This window comes from Scyliorhinus torazame, chromosome 15, assembly GCF_047496885.1.
Source record: "Scyliorhinus torazame isolate Kashiwa2021f chromosome 15, sScyTor2.1, whole genome shotgun sequence".
NCBI classification, from domain to species: Eukaryota; Metazoa; Chordata; class Chondrichthyes; order Carcharhiniformes; family Scyliorhinidae; genus Scyliorhinus; species Scyliorhinus torazame.
In genome coordinates, this window is record NC_092721.1 from 91948045 (window position 1) to 91961264 (window position 13220).

Below are 13220 nucleotides of genomic sequence, written 5' to 3' on the forward strand. Positions count from 1 at the left end.
TCTTTGGACTGTGGGAAGAAAGCGGAGCACCCAGAGGAAACCCATGCAGACACGGGGAGAAAGTGCAAACTCCACACAGTCATCCAGGGTCGGAATTGAACCTGGGTCCCTGGCGCTGTGACGCAGCGGTGCTAACCACTTTGCCACCGTGGCACCCCAAACAAGTGATTGTTCACCAGATCAGAGACAGGCAGAGCTGGAATGGGCAGGTTGCCACTCTCTCACACACACACACACACACACACCTCTTTGCAATTTTCTTGGGATGGACCCATCTGGGCAATGTATGCATGTGCACATATGGGAGGTTTTATGTTTATTCTATGCATAAGAGGTAAACATAACCTCCACTGCTATTTGCACTGGATGAACACTAGGGACATGCAATTCATATCTGTAGCACTGCGAAACAGAGCTACAGAAGGCACCCTCCTGTGGCTGCTAATTCCCACAATAGCCAAGTTGACAATACAGGGAAATCTATTGTCAACTTGTCGGACTACATCCTTCAACCAGACGAAATGGAAGTCCTCAGCAGAGGGCTCAATTTCTGCACCACAACCAACATGGACCCCATCAGTCTCGCGGCAGACACGGAGGAATTCATCAGGAGAATGAGGCTCCGGGAGTTCTTCCACAGACCACAAGAGGCCGACAGCGAACCCAATAAGACAACCAATGACCCGGAACAGCAGACCGCAAGATCTGCGGTGCGGCAACCGAAGAGGAAAGAGTCGAATTTGACTCCTCCGGAAGGCCGCTGCCCTAGACTGGACATGTATGTTCAAGCCGCCAGGAGTCGCATCAATGCCAGATTCTTCAGTCGCATTCACAAGACATCCCCGAATGTCACCCAAGCACAACGCAACGCCATCCGCGCTCTCTAGACCAACCGCAACATCGTCATCAAACCAGCAGACAAAGGAAGGGCCACCATCATATTGACCAGAACGGACTACTGCAAGGATGTGTACCAACAACTCAACAACCAGGAACACTACAGACAGTTACCTGCAGATCCGCCCAAGGAACACACCCTCCAACTCAACAGACTGATCAAGACCTTGGATACAGACCTTCATAGCACCCTACGTGCGCTCATCCCACGTACTCCCCGCGTTGGAGATCTCTAATGCCTCCCAAAAATACAGGAGCAGGAAATGGGACCCTGTGTGAGAACCTCTCTGGCTACATCAAGGGCATCTTGAAACCCTTCGTACAAGGAATGCCCAGCTATCGCGATACGATGGACTTCTTACAGAAACTCAGCACCCATGGACCAGTTCAACCAGGAACATTCCTCGTCACAATGGACGTCTTGGCACTGTACACCAGCATCCCCCATGATGACGGTATTGCTGCAACAGCCTCAGTATGCAACACTGACAACTGCCAATCTCCAGACGCAATCCTGCAACTCATCCGCTTCATTCTGGAACATAACGTCTTCACCTTCGACAACAAGTTCTTCATCCAGACGCACGGAACAGCCATGGGGACCAAAGTCACACCTCTATATGCCAACATCTTCATGCACAAGTTTGAACAGGACCTCCTCACCGCACAGGACCTTCAACCGACGTTATACACCAGATACATCGATGACATTTTTTTCCTTTGAACCCACGGCGAAGAATCACTGGAACGACTACACGATGACATCAATAAGTTCCATCCCTCCATAAGACTCAACATGGACTACTCTCCAAAATCGGTTGCATTCTTGTACACACTCATCTCCATCAAGGACGGTCACCTCAGCACTTCGCTTTACCGCAAGCCCACAGTTAACCTCATGATGCTCCACCTCTCCAGCTTCCACCCTAAACACATTAAAGAAGCCATCCCCTATGGACAACCCCTTCATATACACAGGATCTCCTCAGACAAGGAGGAGCGTAACAGACATCTACAGATGCTGACAAATGCCCCTGTATGAATGGGATATGGCGCTAGACTTATCGGTTGACAGTTCCAACGTGTCACAGCAAAACACCGCACCAACCTGCTCAGAAGACAAACACGGGACACAATCGACAGAGTACCTGTCGTCATCCAGTACTTCCCTGGAGCGGAGAAACGACAACATTTTCTTTGCAGCCTTCAACACGTCATCGATGAAGACAAACATCTTGCCAAGGTCATCCCCGCACCCCCACTACTTGCCTTCAAACAACCGCGCAACATCAAACAAACCATTGTTTGCAGCAAACCACGACACCACACAACCCTGCCATGGCAATCTCTGCAAGACGTGCCAGATCATCGACATGGATACCACCATTACATGCGAGAACACCACCCACCAGGTACGTGGTACATACTCGTGCGACTCGTCCAACGTTGTCTACCTCTTACGCTGCAGGAAAGGATGTCCTGAAGTGTGGTACATTGGCGAGACCATGCAGAGCTGCGACAACGGATGAACGGACATCGTGCGACAATCACCAGACAGGAATGTTCCCTTCCAGTCGGGGAACACTTCAGCAGTCAAGGGCATTCAGCCTCTGATTTTCGGGTAAGCGTTCTCCAAGGCGGCTTTCAGGACGCGCGACAATGCAGACTCGCCGAGCAGAAACTTATAGCCAAGTTCCGCACACATGGGTACGGCCTCAAACGGGACCTTGGATTCATGCCGTATTACATTCACCCCCGACCATCTGGCATGGGCTTGTGAAATCCTACCAACTGTCCTGGCTTGAGACAATTCACAACTCTTTAACCTGGGATTACCTGTAGCCACCTAAATTGGCCAACTCCCGATTTAAAATGGCGAACGGCAAATGCTGATGGGAAAGTCAGCCAACAAGACAGAAACCGGCAGTTCAAAAAGTTTTGTTTTGTTTCAGGTAACCCTTAGGTTGCCAACCACATGCTATTTACATCCTGAAACATTTGGATGGTAAACCGCACAGTCTGCGAGATGGCTCGCACTGGTTCATTATCTGAAAGTGTGTCTTGTCCTAAAATACGGTTTTTGGAAAAAATAAATTAAAAAAAGGGAGTCACACATAGTGACCAATTATAAAGGGAGTAATTGGCACTAAAGGACAGACAGGCTATCATACGAGATGTTAAACCAAGATAGTTACAGACACTATGCTTGATTCCACAGAACTCCAGAAGCTCCAGGACCGGAGAAGAGAAGAGAAGAGAAGAGAAGTGAAAAACGAACAGCCATGAGGATTTCCTTCGCTTGGTTCATCATCACAATGGACATTTGGTTGTGCGCGAACGCGAACCCCATGACCTCAAGCCCCCCAGCTGTTAATGTTTCACTTCCCCACAGTACCCAGAGCCCAGTCACCAGCGACACCGCACCATCTTGGTGTGACAGGTTCATAACCTGGTATTCCCTGTCCTACATGATAGAATCCTTGTTGGTATTGGCGATACTCTGCTGCATCGTGCAGACTATGCGTCTGAGAAAATGGAGAAGGAGAGCCTACCGCGCGCGTACCCCGGTATATAGGATCAGATCCCCTATTTTCGGATACGACCAGACCCCCGACCCCCGCGATCTATAATAAAGAGCATTCGTTTGCGTTTTTGTTGTAAATAAAGAAATGTTCAGAATTGTTCATGAGCAATTGTATGATCCTGAGCTTGACTGCCAAGCCAGGAAACGTGTGTATAAACTGCTATGATTTTGTTTGTGTGGTAGAGGAAGTTAGAGTGATGAAATGTTTAAGTGAGTGTAGTGTATTAAGAATAGTTAGAGGTTCCCATTTTTTTTGTTTTGTAATGCATGTCCCTGTTTGACATAGTGCCCCTTAGAATTGTCAGTTAAAAATGTATTTGCATAGTTATGGTCAGTGTAGAGGCCATGAAAGAAGTGCTCACCAGGTCAGGGAATGGAAAGCAACGTAGTTATGTGATCCTTCACGCTTCGCGTTAGGATCCCAAGGAGGAAGCGTAGCCACCTAAATTGGCCAACTCCCGATTTAAAATGGCGAACGGCAAAGGCTGATGGGAAAGTCAGCCAACAAGACAGAAACCGGCAGGTGCAGGTTTACTGTGTATTAAAACCCTGCAAAAGGCCAGACAACATCGATACCAGCGATCATCACCATAACAATGTAGCAGCCATCTGCATACTGATGAGCAATCCCCGGGAACAATAAGTAACATTTGGGACACACAAAGCAAAGCCAGACTCCCCAGCGCCAGCAGGAGCCAACACAAAGGAGGTGAACGGGCACCTCAAGACCGCCCATCGATCAGGGAACCGCTCCAGTATTGGAGAAATCGAACCAAGCGATTGGGACAAAGTCCAATCACTTGGGACCAGGTACAGGGTCCGCCCCGAAAGGCGGGAAGCCCCTGGGGACTCTAAGAGTTAAGCCCCAAGTTCAAATCGCTCTCTTCAACTCTTCGTCCTGCCCGGGTCACCCAGCAACACGAACCAACATTGACCGTGACCGGTGCAGTGACCACCGAACGAAGTAAGTCTTAATTCAACGCTCGCTACGAGATAGGCGCTCCTAGCTACCAATCCGTACCAACTTCGAATCCCGCAGACTCAGAACCTGAACGAAAGGCCATTTGTTCCCCTGACCTGGTGGGCCAGTCCGAAGTTAAGTATAGGCCTGTGAGTTATAGAAGTAGCTTAGACATAGAATTTGTGCATGAGTAGCGATTACTGTGTATAATAAATGTGCTTTGATTTGAATCTTACTGATCGGTGTATTGGGTTATTGATCATTACTCGGACTTGAACCTCGTGGCGGTATCATAAAGATACCTGGCGACTCGAGAGCAAAGGTAATAAAACAGAGCAACTGAACCAAGGAGAAAGTTAGCAACATACCCCTCTCTCGTGTTCTGCATAAAGACTTAATTCCCTGCAAATACTCGCATTCAAAGTATCGTCTTGCATCTTTGACTTTGTCTATATATATATGTTTCTGGAACTTACCTCTTCATTCACCTGAAGAAGCCTGTTGGACTTTAACCTGGTGTTGTAAGACTTCTTAGATAGAATTTACAGTGCAGAAGGATGCCATTTCACCCATCGAGTCTACACCGGCCCCTGATAGAGCCCTAAGCCCACACTTCCACCCTATACCCGAAACCCAGTAACCCCACCTCCCTTTTTTTGACACTACGGGGCAATTTAGCATGGCCAATCCACCTAATCTGCATATCTTTGTACTGTGGGAGGAAACCAGAGCACCCGGAGGAAACCCACGCAGACATTAGGAGAACTTGCAGATTCCGCACAGTGACAAAGGCCGAGAATCGAACCCAGGTCCCTGGCACTGTGAAGCAACAGTGCCAACCACTGTGCTACCATGCAGCCCTGTCCCCTGATGGTTTGTGGATGGGGGGGGGGGGGTTGTGATGTTGTGATTCTGTGCAATCATTACCCAGAAGTTAGAAGATGTTTTTATTCTTCTAATGTTTTCTGGGCAATTATTGGTGTCACCCAGTCACATTGAAATCACATATTTTGGATGATTCCCAGTGCAGTGCAATTACGCAGGGGAAGACGGCAATTCCGGAAAATTGCAAATCTTAAGTGGCAATGTTTGAAGGGGATTCCACAGCACATCTCCAACACTACACTCCATAGCTCCGATGTTACGCCCCACAGTCTTTTAAATCCCTTCCACTGAAATGGTGAGTGGCAGTCAATATTCACCTGGAAATTTGTTTGCATTTTTTAGTAACTTCTCGGACATTTTGTCTCCGTCTCTCTGGGAACCACAAGCAGAAGTCACTTAACTTTCCAGTTACTATTTTGAGAGAGCACAGAGTCCATTATTCCATGTTGCTCCCTTTTTAAAATGCAAAGTCTACTACCCAATTATTTTTATGGATATGATGCGACAATGAACTTGCATGCCACTCACAAAAGATGGTTCATGTCCTAGTAAGGCAGTCACCCAACTTTAGAGGTACTTTTGAATGTTATTGCAAAGGAAGAGATTTTGAGCCCTTAGGGCTCCCACTAGGGTCATTCCCTGGGTCATGCTCAGGCAATGCCAGCCTGGCAATCAAATCGTATGTGGCACTCTGAGGTACCTCACCACATTTATCATTATTTTTGTTTTTATTCGTTCATGGGACATGGGCATCGCAGGATGTGTGAGCATTTATCGTCCATCTCTAATTGCCCTTGAGGGGGTAGTTAAGAGTCTACCAGCACGGTAGCACAGTGGTTAGCACAATTGCTTCACACTCCAGGGTCCCAGGTTCGATTCCCTTCTTGGGCCACTGTCTGTGTGGAGTCTGCAAGTTCTCCCCGTGTGTGCGTGGGTTTCCTCCGGGTGCTCCGGTTTCCTCCCACAGTCCAACGATTTGCAGGTTAGGTGGATTGGCGATGATAAATTATCCTTAGTGTCCAAAAAAGGTTTGGTGCGGTTGCTGGGTTGTGGGGAGAGGTTGGAGGCATGGGCTTAAGTGGGGTGCTCTTTCCTAAGAGCCAGTGCAGACTCAATGGGCCAAATGGCCTCCTTCTGCACTGTAAATTCTATTATCCTATGATACCACATTGCTGTGGGTCTTGAGTTACATGTCGGCCAGACCAGGTAAGGTCGATGGATTTCCTTTCCTAAAGGACATTAGTGAATCAAATGTTTTTTTACGACAATTGACAATGGTTTCATGGCCATTCTTAGATGTTTTAATTCCAAACTTTTATTGAATTCAAATTTTACCATCTGCAGTAGCAGGATTTGTACCTGGGTCCCCAGTGCATTACTCTGGGTCTCTGGTTTATTAGTCCAGTGACAATGCCAGGATGCCACCATCTCCCCAGGAGGTTGCAGGTCATATTTACAATATTCATTTCATGTCAGACATACATCCCAAGGATTTATACACACTATGGTGGGAGGGCCCTAGTCAATGGACTTTCCCAAATGAGTCTTTGCAGCAGCTACCCTAAGTTTTACAGCATCTCTCAGCATGTAGTCCTGGACTTTGGAATGTGCCAGTTTGCAACAATTAGTCATCGACAGCTCTTTGCATTGGAAGAGCAGTAAGTCTCATGCAGGCCAAAGAGCCTGTTTATCTCGATTTATGTCCTTGGAAAAGCCTATCGGGCAGATAGTTCAGAGTTTATGGAGCTACTCAAGGTAAACCTTGACAAAAAACACGGGGTGGGATTCTCCGTCCCGCCGCACCCATTTCCTGGTGCGGCGCACCCCCGCCGGCAGTGGGATCCTCCATCCTGGCAGCCGGGTTTCCCATTGTGGGCATCCCCATGCCGTCAGGAAATCCACAGGTGTGAGTGCGTTGCCGGCGAAGCAGAGGATTCCACCGACGGAGAATCCAGCCCACTATCTTTTTCCAGACCTTCTTTGCAAAGACACATTCCAGAAGGAGGTGGACAATGGTTTCTTCATCACTACAGCCCCTTTGAGAGAAACATGGAAGGGCAGTGAAACTCCCCCTAGGAGGATCTGACGGGGAGAACCCTTCACACACTAGTCAAGTTACGTCTTGGTGCTTATGTGAACTTTCTGGCAATGATGATAGTCTGCTCAGGGAACCATTCTCTATTTTCTGCAAGGCCTCAAGGATATTATTTGTGGGCAAGTGTTTGATGGGCTTGTGGCCAAAGGTTCTTTTCTGCGCAAACTTTTCCAAGAGGGACAGATGGTGTGACATTGTTCAAATGATTGAAGCATTCTACAGAATGCGGCCAGATCTATCTTTTGCAACATTGGGGACAGATGGAATCTCAGCACATGGTGACACTTGGTGTTTATATCCTGTGAGTCAACGCAGAGCTTGATGCATAGAATCATAAAATTTACATTGCTGAAGGAGGCCATTCAGCCCATCAAGTCTGCACCGGCCCTTGGAAAGAGAACCCTACTCTAGTCCATGCCTCCACCCTATCCCCATAACACAGTAACTCCACTTAACCTTGGTTTATTTGGACACTGAGGGTAATTTAGCATGGCCAATCCACCTAACCTGCACATCTTTGGACTGTGGGAAGAAACCGGAGCACCCGGAGGAAACCCACGCAGACACAGGGAGAACGTGCAGACTCCTCACAGACAGTGACCCAAGCTGGGAATCGAACCTGGGATCCTGGAGCTGTGAAGCAACTGTGCTAATCACTGTGCTACTGTGTTGCCCACCAAGAAGAGCTTGATGCAGCCGCACACAAAGGTGGCCATCAAAATGAGGACTTCATTGAGCAGGTTTTTTCCTCTTTTGTCTAGAGATTTGTACATTGTGTCCCTGTAGACAGGCCTGATGATGAAGGGGAAAAGGATTTCTGAAGAACATGGCCTTACATGTATCATGGTTTAGTTAAGCTCTAGATGCCGGTTCAAACTGGTTGCAGATACTCATCTATCAATTGGCAGTGGATCTGAGCAGAAGACAGTGGGGTTGTCCATGCATGAAGAGATTTTAGTCTGTCTGGAATGTCATTCGTTTGTGCCTTTATCCTTCCTGTTGGGCTTGGCAAAAAGTTTTGATACAGCACATGAAAATGAAAGAGAAGAGAGGGCATCCCTGCTTAACTCCAGATTTGATTGCAGCTTTTCCAATTACCACCCACTGACCGAAAGTGCATTATGTGCAGTTTGTGTAGAGCAGCCGAGATCCATTTGTGGATTCCCTCCCCAAACCCCATTTTGGAGAGCACATTCATCACGTAGGTGTGTGATATTCTGCCAAAGGACAATTCCTGGTCCAAGGTGATGAGACAGGTGCCCAAGATCTTATTCTGCACTAGGTTGATCAAATCCCTGAATAGCACAAGGCTACGAGATCTTCCTGGCAGCTATAGTGCAGGTCTGATCATTGTGGTTCACCAACTCCATGGCAGGCTTGACCTGATTAGCAATAACCTTGGAGAAAATTTATATAACGTATTGAAAGGAGCTGCCAATTTCTGAATTTCGTCTTCTTCTCCTTCCATTTGTAGATAAGGTTAATGATGCCTTTCCTCATGGATTCTAACATGCTGCCAGCCAGAAACATACCGTTGCCTGGTAAAACGTCGCTTCCAGGAATCATACTCATTTCGAAGGACCTAACAGCTTTTGCCAGCTCATCCAGAGTTCGTGGTTTGTCCATCTTTCACCCATGCTATCAACTAAGGTACCCATGATAGAGGACTGTGGGGCCATGCTCTTTGCAGTCTTTAAGTCACAGAGCCTGGTATAAAATGGTTTGCTGATCCTTAGTATGTCAGGCTGTGACGAAGTTAATGAGCAGTCCTCTTCCTCAGGCTGCTAATCACAGAGCTCTCTGTGCCTCTGTCGGAAGAAGAAATGTGAGCAAGTCCCATCCTGCCCCATGGAGCAGACTCTGGATTGGAAGGTGGTCCTTGAGGTTGCTCAGCTAACAGTGAGTCCTGCTGGTTCTTCACCTCTTGGAGGTCTTCCTTAACATTGACACCCATCGACTGCAACAGGAGCAGATTTGTATATTTTTAAAAAATATTTTATTGGAGGTATTTTCAAATATATTCAGAACTGAAACAAGCAAACAATAACAATAACATGCACAATTACCACTATTCCCCCGTACCACCTCTTCAACCATCACCTTTTACACCCAGCTTGCCCACAAAGCCCAAACAAAACACAAAGAACCTGCCCCACCCGACGTGTTAACATCCCTTAAAGAAGTCAATGTACAGCTTCCACAAGAGAACTTATCCTCCTCCCCCTTATGGCGAACTTGATTTTTTTCTAGGCAGAGAAACTCTGCCAAGTTGCTAACACACATCGCTGCTTTCAGCAGCTCCACGTCCAGCCTCTTTCACCATCTGCACTCCCAGATCCTCCGACACTCCAAATAATGCCACCCACGGGCTCGGCGCCACCTCCACTTCAGATTTTCGACATTATGTTTGCAAACTCATTCCAAAGCCAATCTAACTTTGGACATCCCCAAAACATATGCACATGGTTCGGCGAGCTCCCTGCACACAGCCCACAGTTATCTTCCACCCCTGGAAAACATTGACTCATCCTAGACCCCGTCATATGAGCCCGATGCAACACTTTAAACTGTATGAGACTCAGTCTTGCACATGACGAAGACGTGTTTATCCTCCGCAGCACCTCCCTCCACACTCCGGCTTGCATCGCCTCTCCCAACTCCTTCCACCGGACCTCCGCCACTGGAGCACTCTCCCTCTCCATCAGCTCTCCATATATGTCTGACTCCTTGCTCTCGGCTTTCACATCCGCGGACAGAAGCTTGTCCTGTAGGGCTGGAGGCGGCAGCTGCAGGAATTAACCCAACTCTTTCCTCAAGATGTCCCTCGCCTGCAGGTACCTGAACCCAGTCCCCTTCAGCAACAAGTACACCTCCTCAAGCGCCTCCAATTCTGCAAACTTAACCGCACAAACAGGTCCTGAAAATACTCTATCCTCAACTGCCCCCACCACCGAAACCTCACATCCATCCCAGTCAGAACAAACCTGTGGTTGCCAAAAATCAGCACCCACAGGGACAGGCCTTCCATCTTACAATGCTGATCCCACATCCTCAACGACAGTGTTGTTCAAAATCTTTGCCCGGGACCTATTTTTACCAACCGCCCATTCTTCAGGACCCACGCTGGATGACATTTGAGACCCATATCGGCTGACCTTCGTGACCCACCATATTATCTTACCTTTAATGCACGAGATGAGTCTGTTTGGTCTTCACGATCTCACTCTAATCAGGTTCACAGGAGGAGAAATCGATATGCATGTCGAGTGCAGAGTTCAGCCTGTTACTTTGCGCTGTTTTCATCTTTGTGAGGATGAAAATCCAACCTCGCACATGCAGGCCATTGTGAAGGGCAAACGCAACAACATGGTTGTTTTACTCAGCTCTCGTTACTCCTCAGAGTCTCTACTCCAGAATGCTGACAGCCTCATGGACTTGTGGCCTGTTTTAATGTGCTGTCATAGCTGAGATGCAGAAGTTCAGTTTCTTCATTTGGAGTCAGCTGCAAGTTAATAATTGATTTTGGGGTCTCAAACTCAAAGGGATTTTTCACCCACCTGTTCTCTCTCAAGATCTGAAACATCTCCTCTGGAAAGTAGCGACAAAACTGTTGACCAGCGTAGCCAGATGCAACTGAATACGTCTTACCAGTCCATTGACAGTTCCCTTACTAACGCTATTTTCTTCAATGTGTCGAAGCAGTGTGGGAAACATGTAGTAATTTTGGCTTTGCACTTGCAATTGCAAAACTTTCAATGACTTTTGGAAAGTTTTGATTTCTTTACAGTGGCAAAATCAATCAGCATCCTTCCCTTGCAATTTGAGGTTCAATTCATTTAGAATTGAAAAGATGTCTGCAAGGTAAGACCTAGTTAACATCCAAGTTTTATCATCAAATGAATCAGCCAGAGGAGGCAATTTCTCGAGGAGGAATGCATGGACTTGATACATCAGTTTGTAAATTCTGACTAGCACCAGACCCCTAGACAGCCAAAGTTCTTCTGTGTAGAACAATAGATGTGTGTGCTCGGCCCCCATATCGAATGCAGAGCGTTTAATGAAACACACAAAATTCACAATTCCTTTCAACACCACTTCAAGATCAGATGGAATTCCTTTCAATGCCAATGCCTCACAGTGAATAAAACAATGATTACAAACAATGTCCTGACCAGCTGCCTCCTTAATCCTTCTTATATCTCCGCTGTTTTCCCCAGAAATGTTGGCTGCTCCATCGCTTGTGATTCCTCTGCAATGAACCCAGTCAAGCCTGCACTTTCCAACCATATAACTATTCAATGCTTCAAAAATCAATGTGCCAGTCGTATGTATTGGTAATGTCAGGTAGCACAGCAAATTCTCAACAAATTCATTGTGCCAAACATACCTCATGTAAACTAGCAAGGTTGCACAATCTGAAACATCTGTATTTTCATCCAGTTGTATTGAGAACTCTTGTGCTGATTTAAAACGAGAAATAAGCTGGGCTTCCAAATTCTCAGCAAATCCCAAATTCGGTGAGCCACTGTGTTATCACTAACTGGGATACATTTCACTTTTTCAGTAAACCTTGTTATGGGCCAGGGTTTAGAGAACCCCAAAGTGTATCATGGAGTTCACCTGACCCACAACTTTTAATAGATTGTGGTATGGGGAGCACACGGCCCACTCTACAGGTGTGGTACAGCAGAAATCGAAAAGTATTTTTTAAAGCAAAACAATGTTTATTCTATGAACTCAAGTTAACCTTTTTAAAACATACAGTGAACATCTTAGCAACCATTAATTCAAAAACAACCCCCAAAGACTACAACACTAAGTAATCCTTTAAGCTTTCCTTTTAACATCCATAAGACTTAAAACAAAACCATTAACAGAAGCACCTCAGGTTTAACTTCACTACTGAGAACAGTTACCGCGTTGAAATCAACAAATGGACATTCATATGGTTGCAGAGATTGCAGCTTCTCCAAAACTAAAATGAAACCAAACCCACCTTGCAGCAAAAAGCCTAAAGCGAAAGTAAAATGCTGACAGACAGCCCAGCTCCGCCCACTTTCTGACAGCACTGCAGTAATAAACACCCATTTCTTAAAGGTACTCTCAAATGACAACCTCTCATCCAGGGCCGTACAAACTATGTCTATTGCTGCAGGGAGAATTAATCTCTCTACTATAATGTGGGGCATTTTCTCTTTAGCTTCATGGTAAGCTACCACGTAAGAGGCTAATTGTACTTTGTCATTCAATGTAACATTTCTGCTGAGGATTTCAGCTGACGATTTAAGTTCTCGCTGCATCCATTAAAAAAAATCAAGAGGTTTGTACTCAAACTCCCCATGCTTTGTCTTCAAGTGTCTTTGAAGGTATGAGGGTTTTAAACTTTCATTTGCCAGTACTTCTGGATATAACACACATGACTTTGCAACCTGATTTGCATTGGCACAATTAATAAAGCAATACCTTAAAACATTATCTTTACATTGCATTGTGCCTGATTTCAGTTTCTTCTGGCTGTTCACCAGAGTCTCTGGAGCTCACACCAGCACTGCTTTGTCCTGCTGTGGATTCTCCTGAGCCACTCTCTCCAGCAGGTTTAGTTGTGAGATCCTGGCCTGTTTGTGTCTCTTGCCCTCTTTTCCTTATTACAAAATGATCCATTTTAAATGATCAATCCTGTTGCTTGCTTGCTGCTAACAAAATGGAGGAATCGCAATCGCGCCCAGAGCACGGGACGTCAGTGTTTGGGGCGCGTGATCTGCCCTCTGCTGTCGCTTCAGGCACGGAGACTGTTTCGA

General features: G+C 46.6%; 1 protein-coding gene across 1 annotated transcript in view; it reads right to left on the bottom strand.

Annotated features, from left to right (window-relative positions):
• LOC140391414 (centrosomal protein of 63 kDa-like) overlaps positions 1–13220 on the bottom strand; it is a 108156-nt gene that overhangs the window by 83594 nt on the left and 11342 nt on the right. The window lies entirely within an intron of this gene.